Here is a 10,730-nt window from a genome sequence, read left to right as displayed (position 1 = left end):
CTGACTTTACCTCTGCCAAGGAGGGTCATTGGGGTTTGTCTATTTGTCTGTTGGCAAGATAACTTCATTGAAATCCATCCATAACTTTTGAGTTGCGGGAAGGTCTGATCCGTGTCACCGTCTGGATCCAGAAGGCGCTATGTTTTTTGCTTGGCGGTGTAATTGCATGGTATGGCCACGTGCTGGCGCCCTGAATAGTTCAGGTTAAAATGTATGACGACCAAGGAAGAAGTAGGCTAATAAAAGTTATCTACTTGCATACTGTGTCCTTAAATATATAGTTAGAGGGACAACAGGCCTACATGGTGTCAGAGCAGAAGCTCATAACTCACGACAGTCTAGAGGCACAGATAACGTGTTGGGAAGTTTTTTGGTGTGGATACTGAACGTGTGACTGATCAAGAGAGCGCGTGAGTCGGCGAACACTAGTAAGCCAGCAGCTACTAGCAAAAAGCATGCAGGATGGACAACATAGCCTGTTCACCATCACACAACCGGGGCCGTTTGACTTCGAACCAAGCTCGTGGCCCGCATGAATAAAAACTTTCAAAATAATTTGAAAGCTTTAGAATGGCTTCAGGTTTGATGGAAAAAGGCGAATACTAGGTTGACAGATGCCAAACTAAAGGACTATGAAGAGGTAAAGCAGTTTTTTCAATGACATTTTATCGGAGTGCATAATGTTATGAGTTGCATTCTGATGGCCTACTTAGAGGAACACTACAGGCGGAGGTCTGCGTTCTGAGTGCTTTTCTAGTTTCTACTTAGATTTTCATTTATCTTGCGAGTATCAATAATGTACGCTTTTTGAACGTCATTATGCAATCACGTTCATTTTGAGAGCACTACAGGCTCAGATGACTACAGTAAGAGTAGTAGTGTCTACATTTCCATGTCATTTGTATCCCACCTGTCATGTCTCTACACCCCTAGCTTTCATTGTGTTGAGGCCACTTTAATTATAATCTCTGGCTACACCCCTGGTTTTACAATAATTGTGCAATAGCCTATATTTTAATTAAATTGTGTAATATTCTCTTGTCAGTCGACATAGCTCTTTGGAGATGATCTCTGCTGGTTTCTAAACAAATAGATGTAGGCCTACCATGTCCAGAGGGAAGGGTGCTAGCTGTGAAAATGCAAATACTCCAGCTATAGGGGGAGCTCTTTATCAAATGTACCCCAAAATGGCATTAGACTGTTTTGCACTCAATCAGTATAAGATAGGTCTCTGTCTGAAAAGCTTATTGTAGACAATTTTGAGATTTACGACAAATATATCGAAGCTCTGAAGCAGCCACTGGACTCAAACAAGGAGCCATCTAATAGCAAATTTTGGCTTGATAAGCGAGATGTGCAATGTGTTTACGATAAAGATGGCTGATGACGAGGACTGTCTGTATCAAAGATTCTAGAGTGCTATGATCTATAAGTCTAAGATCTTTGGTCTGGATATCTTGTCAGCATCATCATGACCTATTTTTGTTAGTGTTTGCATTTGCAATGTTCATGTATTGAATGCATGCGTGTCTGTCAAGGCTGGTTTGTTAACGTTGCCGGGGGTCACGTTCGTTCATCAGTCAGTTTCTAGCTTACTTATTTGAAAATGTGCTAGTTGTTAGATAAATGAAGACGATATGTCAGTTTGAAATGTCACAACAACATTTTTCTGGGACAATGCAGCTGGTAGTGTCAATTCAGTTTACTGGAAAATCTAAGCCTTTTCCGCTGTGCGAGTACAGTGCATGCTATTTTGTTTTTAACATTAAATCACAATCAATTAGCAGGGATTTATTTCTTTCATAATTGAGTTAAAAATTGCCCAACTCATTTCCAGACCCATACATAAATCCTGGAGGCGCCATTGAGACACACACACACTGAAGCACCTGCACACAGCCAAGAGCAAATTATGAATAACCCTCCATTCAGTTAATTATTAAAAGAAGAACTTAATCTTTTTTGGAATATTTGTGCAACATACAGAATCTGTGTTGTCTGTACACTGACATACAGTACAGTAGGCCTACAGTATATGTTCTGATCTTACAAAAGTAAGATGCCGTATCCACCATACATTAGCAACTCAGTTACTGTATTTTCCCAGCATGCCACTTGTGGCCGAGGAAACATCTCCTCTTCATTAAGTGGCTCTTCCTCATGTGTTTATCCAAAATAAGGACCTTGACAGGGGATCTGGGGTGTTGTTTATGCAGCTGGACCTCCAGCACCCATCTCTACCTCACCTTTAATTAACAGCCACACGGCCCAGTGGGTTAGTTAGAGCGACAGGCCCTCAGGAACGAGAGCGGAAAAACACTCGCTGACTTCTGGCCTTGACACTGTTACACAGATGACGTTTTCATTAAATAGTTACTTGACCTCGGCTCTGCCTCAGTGTAAATGCACTAACATCTCAGATGGTGTCTTCGGGGAATGAACACGTGGATTTTGAGATAAGGGTCTGTGAGATACTGTATCTGTGTGGGGAGACCAACTGCTATTTAATTGGATGTGTGGATTGGTGCGCCTCTTAACACGGAACAGGGATTTGTGCTGGGAGATGGTCATCCGTAAAGAATCAGTCTCCTGTTCCTCTCCCTTATACTCAGGTTCATCTATCATGACTGAGGAGGGAGAGAAGTTTGTCATAAGCAATAATCTCAACCCGGGATGACCACAGGAAAAACAACAAAATTTACCACTGTCACCATGCCTTGTGTGGACAAACACCACAGTGTTCCAGCACTGGAATGCCTAATAACCCTCTCCTTACTTCTGACACGACACGCGCAGAGAGATTCATGACATGGTATGCTAACCATGTAATTGATCCCTCAAACTCTTCCAAATGTTCTCGGTCGATAATTGTCCAAGAATTCCTGCTCTTGTGTGACCCCCCCCCCCCCCCCATGGCCTCATAATTAAAAAAAAATCAGTTTAGTGTTTTTCCATTTATGATCCTATTATTCCTCTTACCGTTAAAAGCTTAAAAGCTATTTAACCTACGTGTGTTGCGTAAACAATAATTCAACCACCTGTCATGATTGAAAACAAAGATCGATGGGAAGTTACTTGGAGCTGACATCAGATTTGATTTATGTGTGTTGACATTTTATGAGGATTTAAAGCTACCCCCTGGAAGACATACTATTTATGCTCATTGGCATCAATGTTCAATGCCATTTAACGCTAAGACGGTGCCCAGTTCTTTGAAAAATAGGCTAAATGCGTCATAATCCCATCCAGTCAACAATGTTACATTGTGTAATATTTCTCCACATTGTAAGCCATTGTAGCATCCAAATGAGTTTGAGGCCTTTATTTGAAGGCAAAATAATTGCGTTGTGCTACTTTGCCTGTTTAAACAGCCAACAGCCAAATGACCAGACCTTAAATGACTTACTCCACAGCTGTCATCAAAAAGCATGATTGTGAACCTAAGCACACACACAGACACACACTCATGAATATAATATATGCTTGCACGTGCGCTCAATCCCGAAACTCAAGGCCATGCTTTTGGGACTGTCACAATCTAGAGGAATGAATGATGAACATTTTTCAATCATCTGATATTTTAAACTTTCCTGTCTTGTGCAATGCCAAAAAAAAAAAGTTGCAAATAGTTGCACACTGATCATCACCATGATGTATGGCTTGAGGTTTGCTGTATGTGCTGGCGTGGATCTCCAAGCAGCTGTTGGGGTCTTCCCTCCTAAACACTGTGCGTCGGCCATAGGTTCTGGTAATGAATGAGGTCGGAGTCTCACAAGGCACCAGAGACAATATTGATGTTATTGGATCAGAGCAGGCGCATGACCCCGAGGTCGGCGCTAGGAAGCTGTGAATGCTGTGGACGTGACGTACGCTGTCGACGTGCTCTTCGTGAACCCTGGTCAGTGTGGCAACTGACACACACACACACAGACGCACACACTCACTCACTCACTCGATCATCCTGAGGAAGGTTCTCACACTCGCCACCTCTCACCTTCACACTTTCCCTTGAGGCCCATCGACAATGAGGGGGCTGTGTCCACTTTAATGGACACCACCACACCCCTTTGCCTATTTTCAACGTGGCGCTCTGCTTCCCATGATGTAACCTCTGTGAATAACTTGACTTAATCAGAGAAGGCTGTGAAAAATGGCGTCATAGACATTTTTTGGTTTTAACCTGACAAACATCTGGATGGTCGGAACCTCAACCAAAATGTCATTGCTGTTGTATTTTTGGTCTGGCTTTTCCCCAGACTGAATCCAGGCCCTCTGTCCTCTGTGGTAGTACTGTATTGTCCACAGTTCTCACAGACCTCAGCAGCAAACCATATGAACCAAATATTTATTCTGGGAGGAGCCACAGAGCCACAAAGGTCGAAGGGATTCCACAAAAGATTTGGTATCTTTCCCATTTTCATTTCACAAGGTTTAGCTTGACCAGTTTCAAAGCTTTTATACTTGATATTTAGACGTGTGCTTTTGCTGCTAGAAGTAAGGTCTTTCTGCCTCTAGACGGCCTCTGGCGTGCTTGCACCTAGAGTAGCCTGGGTGTTATGGTTGAACCTTTTCACCCTAATCCTATTTTCTTCTGCAATTCAGGTGGATGCTCTGTCAGTGGTGAGATGTGAATCATATGTGGTAAACAGAAGGAACTGCTGTCATTGTTTGAGATGAACAACAGAACAACACATAAACACTGTCAGTGCGCTAAGATGCGCATCCGCTCGTCGTTTACATTTGATATCAATCAGGTATTTGTCTCAAAGATGTGAAACAGTTTAAAAGGAGATACAAATGGAAATTGTGCAAAGATGTTTGGCACAGGTGGCTAAATTTGTGCATGTGGGTGTAATTCCTCAGTGAATCATTTGTCTCTCTCTGTTTCATTTGGTCATGTTTTCAAATTTGCTGGACCTCTACATAAACACCTACTCTTTTTGGTAGGTCATTAGTTGTTTCCTGAACGTTCGGATGGACAAAGTGCAGACGTAGAGATTTGCGTTAATTATCCTCATCAGGCTGTGTCCACATTAGTGGTGGTCAGCTATTGGGATTACATTGTGCATTGATATATGCCAATAAAAGTGCAGCCTGACACAATGACTGATGTGTAACCTTAGGCTGTTCCGACCAAAAAAACAAATAGATTCCCTCCGTCTCTTTGAAACGCATTTCAAAGTGTTTGAACGCCACCAGTGTTCATTTCTCCCTCAGCTGATTTCTGCTCATTTGCTTGGCTTTGTAACATAAACTGCTGTTGGCCAGTGTAAACGCCCAGCCTAAATACAACCATGTAGGTCGACTCTCTTCAAATGCTCCGGGGGAAAAGGGAGAGTAGAGTATGCGTGTGTGATTAAGTTATAAGCATGCGGTCACACTCATACACTCACATGGATGCACCCTAAGAAGGACCGTCCACTGAAATGTGATCTTCCATCTGCAGCTCTGTCAGACATCTGTTTCTGCTTTCGCTTAACTAGAAAGGCAATCTGTCCACATTTAATGTCATAGCTTATAGAGACTAAAGTGCCAGGTAGCTTATTGCACTGAGAATTTGTCAAGTTGTATCACGGAGTATGTCCAGGTTTGTTCAACAGCGGTAAACTTTTGAGCTGTAGGATTGATAGGAAGGGATTTGTCCTCTGTCTTTGGTTGAGCCTATGTTATTCTTTGAGGTCTTGCTGTGAAACATTGAAGTACATGTAAAAGGTAACCTTTTCAGAACAAAAGAACAACAGCTTTCAATCACTGTCATTTGGCTGTGCGCATGAGAGCAGTGGTTTTTGAGCACCGTGATGTCTTTGGACTCACTCGAAAGCCTGGCGTCTGACCAGACATGATGATTGTTTTCTAGGAAACCTTTATGGCTGTGTTTATCATCGTCCCTTCTTCGCTACACTCCTCTCTAACGTCATGACTCCGGCTCTGTTCCAAGCTGCCGTTTGGTCGAACCTTGAGGAGTGCGTAAGTGAAGAACCAGCTCTGGGCGAAAGGGTGAGACTGCAGAGCGTGATGCACCCCGAGACAGCTGTGCATCCCCTCGCACTCCTAAAGTGACGAGTGAGTGACATAAATAATGTGTTGAGCAGCCCCCTCCCCCCTCCACACACACACACACACACACACACACACACACACACACACACACACACACACACACACACACACACACACACACACACAGCACCCCACCTCAGCCGCATCTGAGAAAGCACTTTCAAGGTCCCCCCCCCCCCACCCCTTCATGTCTTAAAGTCATCAGCACGCATAGGATGAAAAGAGTTGTTAAGATCTGACTCAGTTAAAAGTCAGTGCTGGCCTGGGATCAGACGACTCTCTCTGTTAATCGCTTGTTCCGTGTCCTGTAGGCATACATTAGTAGAGGGCTGAATGTAAAGTGGTAACCTTTTAAACCTCATCTCTGTTGATGGTCCACACCATGAGGTTTTTGTTTGCACACACTATAAATCTCTAGAAGACGCACAGCTGTGGTGGTTTGCATTATGTGTTTTTGGAAGGGTGGGTATGGTATCCTTTGGCCACGTGTCAAAGTGTACGTCCAGATGTTGCTAGGTGATGAGATAATTCCAACAGTAGTGAGCGTGTTGCCATGGAATCCCCCATCAGTGACATCCCAGCACACACCCTCCCTCGTGGGACAGAGAGTGCACTCCGACCCAGGCAGGCAGTCGCGGCCGGTTTGACGTGAGCAGCCCCTAGCAGCAGGAAGTGTCCTTGTTTATGTAGCATCTGGAGTGGGGTAGGATCCCAGTGACTCTCCCAGTTCAGCACTAAATCAAAGGCCCTGCACGCTGCCAGGGGGGATGTTGCATACTCAATCAACTGATTACTCACACTCAGAAAGAAGGGGACATTTTTTTTACTGCCAAACTGGCATTCCACTGCTGTTATTTACCATTTCAAGTTATGTGGTTTCACAACTGAATTCATATTAAGCTGCTGGGTTCCGAACATGCTGCTTCCATTTTCTGTGATAACGAGTTGTCTCTTTTTTTGACAAGTTTATGGAGTCTCAAAAGCTAAACTTTATTATTGAATGTGGTTGTTTTGAATAACTGTTCTTATTCATTATTTTCATTTTAGAGATCAATTTGTTTTGGTCAGGATATTAAGGAAAGGTTATATCCTGGGAATACTTGTCTTATTTTTGGTCCAAGTAGGCCAAGGCTTGTACCCTGATATGTAACAGGCACTTAGCAAAGAGCCAACATCCCACTAAGATGACATTTCAGTGGGACTGGTTGCCTTCTCTGACCAATTCACACACAACACCACAGAATGAATATGAAAATCATGCTAAATGTTTGCTTGCAAAAACATAAACATGTCGGTTACAAACAGACCTCTGAATTGATATCCCCGAGCTGTTAGCGCATAGTTGCTGTTAAAATGCCTACCAGTGCTGGTAACTGAGAAACATTTCAACTCCGGCATACAGTATGTACAGTACAGTATTGCGTGTTATGGGGGAGGACGTCAAATTCTTTAACGCATTTGGGAACACACTGAATGAACTTGAAAGCAGAATCCCTTGACGTTAGATTACAGTAGCATTTGCATTAGTATTGGCAAGTTAGGCCTACTTGCAAAGGCTGTTGTCTATCACCTGGCAGTTCCATGGCGAGGTGTTTTAACTTAGTTTAGGTTAAGTAGGTGCATGCAGCACATCCCACCTCACTGGGGCCAGGTGCAGGACACAATACATGTAAAAGTGATAAAGGAAAGTAGATGTCCGCACACTGAGACTCCAAAACTGACAAGGTTTATTTAAAACCACATACAGCGTTTCGACCCATCAGGGTCTTCTTCAGGCCTGCCTTGTCGGTTTTGGAGTCTCAGTGTAAGGTGTTTTGACATACCTTATTACATTACATTACATTACATTACATTTGGCTGACGCTTTTTAACCAAAGCGGAAAAAAGAATATGCTTTTAAGAGCAACTCTAACAACAAATTTTACAACACTAAACAACAACCACAACAAGTGCATCAAGTACAGTAAGTGCATCAATGAGTGCAATTGTCCATAGGATAACCAAGACTAGTTGTAAGTAATGCTATGAGAGGAGATGTTCTCATGGCAAACCGCCTACACTGGATAAACTTGCCATTGTGTGTGTATCCATGGCATGCTGTTTTATGTTAGCTGTTTTTGAAATAATCAATTTAGCACTGGTATCGGAGAAAACCCAAATGATACCCAACCCTATACTTACAGTAAATGGGCTTATACACACATCTAAGGGTTGAGGATACTGGACTGAGTCATATAAGCTCATCAGCGGCATTCCACTTACATTCCATTTAATTCATTCATTGAGCGGTCACTTTTATCCCAAACAACTTACATTACGTTATATTACATTTGACGTCTTTTTAACCAAAGCGACTTAGAACATGGTAAAAAAAAAAAAAAAAAAAGCTTTTCATAGCAATTCTAACAACACTTCTTAGGAGATGTTCCCATGGCAAGCCGCCTACACTGGATAAACTTGCCATTATGTGTGTATCCATGGCAAGCTGTTTTATGTTAGCTGTTTTTAAAATAATCAATTTAGCACTAGTATCGGAGAAAACCCAAATGATACCCAACCCTATACTTAGATGGGCTTATACACATCTAAGGGTTGAGGATACTGGACTGAGTCATATAAGCTCATCAGCGGCATTCCACTTACATTCCATTTAATTCATTCGTTTAGCTGTCACTTTTATCCAAAACAACTTACAAAATGAGGAATAACATTCAAGCTTCATTGCAAATGAGACCTTTGAACTGGGAGGTAATAATAAATACTACCAATACTACTACCAGAGACTGAGAGTGCAGTTTAAGTACTAGTCAAAGTGTGTGCCCTCCTCAATACTAGGCTGTGTGTGTACTATACTGTGAATGTGAAGTGACCCAGGATGCTCCCTTGTGCAAATAGCTGTTTGTGTAAATAGGCTTCCCCTGAGGACTGCAGTGCATAGCAGGAGTCAGCAGACGAGACCTCAGATGCCCCACGGTCACTGTCGCTGTCCCTTCACACACACACGACAGACGCTGCACTGCACTACAGACGGGCCAACACGATTTACGAGTACAAAGAGAACTCGTCTCAAATCTCTGCTATACCAAGACACACCTGGGAGTTCGGCGGAGCCAGGAGCAAGGGACCCGATAGTCTTCATCAGATATGGACTCAATACAAACTTGCCTTGTGTGTGTTCGAATGAGAGAGAGAGAGAGAGAGAGAGAGAGAGAGAAAGAGAGAGAGAAAGAAGAAGGGGTATATTTAATAAAGGGGCCTTGCAATTTGCATTGCATCAGCTGCCCTGGCTCTGATTGTAGTTCCCCAATCCAGCAGATCCCTTTCCAGATTCTCCCCTGGCTTCCAATGGCTCTACCTTACATCAATGACCCTCTGTGTAAAGCCTGGCTCAGCACACAGGCCTGTGTGCATGTCTGGCCTCACAACACAAGAGATACCCTCAAGGAACCGGTCTCTGTATTCCCAGCAGGGCCTTCCGCTGGTCAGCAGGGCCCTGGCTGGTTTGGACAGCCCGACGTGAACCTCAACATTGGTGGTCGGTCAGGTTTTTCGCCTTCCAGAGCCACGCACCCCCCCATCCCCCCCCCCCCCCCCACTACCGCATCTCAGAGGAGGCCGGAGTGTTTATGGGCAGCTTTTTGTTATTGAGGGGGAAGAAAGCGTTGCCTTTTCGCTGCCAAGAGCAGACTTAAAGATTTGAGGAGGTCCATGTGCCAATGGATGTAGAAAAACTGCAACATGCAAAAAAAGAGCAGCAACACAAAAGAACAATTCAAAAGAGTGGTCTGCCAGGGAGGCTGGAGAGATTGAATGCCTGCAGTGTAATTAACCATGTATAAACCATATATAAGCCATGTGTAAAGCTGTAAATGAATAAGAAACCTGGGTAATATTATTTCACTTCACACAAACAGCCTTGTATTTGGTCATGTACTGTTATACTGTAGGATATGACTCTATAGGCCTACTGTCTTGCTGAGTCATCAAAAATACAGTTGACTATAATGCTGTTGTGTACAACATCATCTTGGTCAGCTACTCGTAAACTGTCAACTACAACCATACCTGAATACTGTTCATGTCTTGGCATTCATCCAGGTCTCCCTTTTAAGACATTCTCCCTCCTTCATTCTCCTGCTATTCTTCTTCGTTTCAATCAGTCCAGTTTCTGAAACCCGCTTGTGGTCAAGACTGAACAATAGCCGTCTCTCCCACCGCTCGCTGGTCCCCTCAGCATATTAGCGGGCCTTGTCAAATCAACAGGCTGAGATGATCACTCGCAGCACATCTGACAAATTGCCAAGCGTTTTGCCCACAGCTGGAGAGCGACCGCATGCCGCACGGGACGCTGAGAACATCGCGCCGGACTGGACCGGTCCCTGCTGTTCTGACTTCATGTTTACAAACGTAACTCTTCGCTCTCCAGTAGAGAAAGTGATTGCTGGCAGACCCGAGCCTTCTGGGCAGTGGCCCGCACATTGTCCCAGTTTCAAGCTAACTGGACAAGCTGCTGGCTGGTAGATGAATTCCGTGTTTTTGAATGGGATGGACTGATTGACTCTTTTGCCTTTTTCTTTCTCCGTTTATCCTCTCTACGAGACTTGATTTATGGCTGTGTCTGCTAAGCCTGTCACTTTTGAGTGTTTGTGGAGTGTTTTACCTCTCCCAGC

This window comes from Sardina pilchardus, chromosome 3 (genome assembly GCF_963854185.1).
Source record: "Sardina pilchardus chromosome 3, fSarPil1.1, whole genome shotgun sequence".
NCBI classification, from domain to species: Eukaryota; Metazoa; Chordata; class Actinopteri; order Clupeiformes; family Clupeidae; genus Sardina; species Sardina pilchardus.
Note: the sequence above shows the minus strand (reverse complement) of the source record.